Consider the following 2,750-nt stretch of genomic DNA (forward strand, 5'->3'; position numbering starts at 1 on the left):
AAGGTGTTCTCTTATTTTGCTCAGACAGCGTTTACATTTGGAAAGCCATGTTGCATTTATGTCTGCATCCAGTGGAGCATCACAATACAATTAGTTATAATGTGTTAATTCCACAATAGGAGATATGTTATGTTGTTACGTAACAGTTTTGGTATAAAAAGCCTGCATGTATCAGTATAGGGTGATATCAGTATCGGAAATTAAGAGTTGGGGAATATCGGAATATCGGCAGAAAAGTCAATATTGAGCATCCCTAGTTATAATTGTTACAGAAAGTGGCTTTAAACAGGTGAAAGTAAAACTTCTGTCTCATTCTAACAAGGAATCAGCTAAATGTCCTCCTCCCTAAACTGAAAAAATGCAGCAAGTTTCAGGATGAACACATTAACCCTAACCCATTTACCCCAAAATAATGGTCTTCTTTTATTATGGCTACCCTGTACCCCATAAGAGAAAGTACTTCATGTTGAATCACTTCCCCAGTAACCACTTTTGGTTACTGGGGAAGTGGGGGGAAAAAAGTCATGAAATACAAAAAAAGGAGAAGGAGGAAACATGGGGAGGGGGGACTTGGCACCCCGACCCACTACTGTCATGTATTCTCACTGACATCATCATTGTAAAATTAGGAAACTGGTTTCATCTTTCCTGCAGATGTGGAAGCTTGAAATTGCATTCCGTGGGCCTGTGCCACATTTCATCAGTGAATTTTCCCCTTGCTGGTGTCCAAAATGGGGCTTGGCTGCACACAGTCCTCCTAACCCTCACCCTGACCCTGTCCCCCACCCTCCTCTCACTACTTGGAATGCAGATTGGAGTTATACTTCTAGAAACATTTGTTGGAGGCAGGGCTGCTTTGGAGGCAGATAAGTTAAACAACAGTGGATGGAGCTGTTTTCTTAAGAACAGGTTCTTTTACTGACTAATTAAAAAGTAAAGAGACAACTGGGGTCAGAAATGTAACGACTAATGACCTTTCATTATGCATTACATCTGATTCAACAGCAAACCTCTAAGGTAAACAGTTCTGCTATTCATTTGCTTCTCTGGTATCATATTATTATCAACCTTTCCAAATTATAAATGAATTTAAAACATTTTAAAAGGAAGTGAGGGGTCTACAAAGAATGTGCTTCTGTGGTGTGTGTTTGTGCATGTATGCGTTAGTGGGGGGTTAAGGGGTGTGTGTCTTCATTTGCAAAATACAGACAAAAGAGTAACAAGTCTATAAACTAGGTATGTTAGGTAAAATAGGTCATCTGTTATTGCAAATGACTCATATGAGCTTTCTAAAAACAACTTATCTGAGCCATAGCTTTGTTTTCATGGAGTAGCAACAGCCAGAAAAAGCAGTGCTGTGGCAGTTTGGTATTTTCCAGACCTTGAAATTAATTTTGTCCATCTCTATGGTATTTTGGTGTCTAGCATAGCATGCACAGTGCACAGGTAGGAGAAGAGGTGCAATAAGATAAGCAGCACAGATGGAGTAGTTGGTATTATGGTGACAATAGGATCTTTTTCTTAAATGACTTTATTGCAGGTTTTTACATAGCAAGTTATCCGTTTTGTAACTTGTTTCATTCATTGTGCCACACTGATACAGTTTTGCTATTGGAATAAACAAAGAAATAAAGAAAAATAAATATAGAGGGAGAAAAAATATGATCTTTGACTCTGAAAACAGACATCGCATTACCATGTCTGTTTCTGGAACATCACTTTGCCGGCATTTTACTTGAAGCAAATGTAATAGCAATAATGGAAAAATGCTTAAAATATCATCATTGTTTTTATGTGGGAGACATTATCAGGGTTCATCAACCTTCTTCCTTTCCTGTGTTTCTTTTATTCCTTCAATCCATTACAGTGAAGATGCTGCTGTCACATCAATTATAATACAATGTAAATATTTACATTGAGAAATACAGTAGAATTGAACGTGAATAGTGCTGGATGCAACAACTTCCTCAAGATTTTACTTATTTATTTATTTATCCTTGTAGTATAGTTAACTGTTTTCCTTCTTTCCAGTTTTCCTGGATAGAAAGTTTGGCATATTATTCCAAAATATTTGGTTACATTAAATGGAAAAATAAATGAGAAATGTTTGTTTGTTTTAGGAAGAAATTATTCTGTTTAAACCTTTTCAGAACATGCTTTGAGAATTATATATGTATGATTTTAAATGCCACCTCTTTCATTTTATTATTAATACTTTACTATTACTGGGCTTTTTATTAAAGACATCTAAATCACCATTGAAGATATTCCTCCTCTAATGACTGAGTTGTATCTGAACAATATTCTCAGCCCTCGTATCGTCTGTACGTCAGTACATCGTGGACGTCAGTTCAGAACTAGTTCTTTGTGTTGCACATTGTTGTTTTTTTTGCCAATGGCAGTTTAATATGTGACATAGGTGATGCTGAGCATATTTCCAAGGCAACCGTCTGTCAGGCTGTCAGAAATGCAACACTTGAAGGGTATTTGTAGCTGAGTGAAGTGGTTACTGTGCATGGCTCATAGTGACAGTGTCACTCTCCTTGTCTGCCTTCATACCAGCTACTGTTAAATCAAGGTCAAAGTGCACAAACATAAATCTTTTTAAAAAAGAAATGTGGCTCTTGCACTGAAACATTTACACTTTTATAGTGTCGTATGTATAAAGGTGTTGCTTTCAAATATACAATATTAAATACTGGCAGTGTTTTTTTTTGCTTAGGAGATTTCACTAACTACTGAAATAAATC

The sequence above is a fragment of the Scomber japonicus genome, chromosome 16, assembly GCF_027409825.1.
Source record: "Scomber japonicus isolate fScoJap1 chromosome 16, fScoJap1.pri, whole genome shotgun sequence".
NCBI classification, from domain to species: Eukaryota; Metazoa; Chordata; class Actinopteri; order Scombriformes; family Scombridae; genus Scomber; species Scomber japonicus.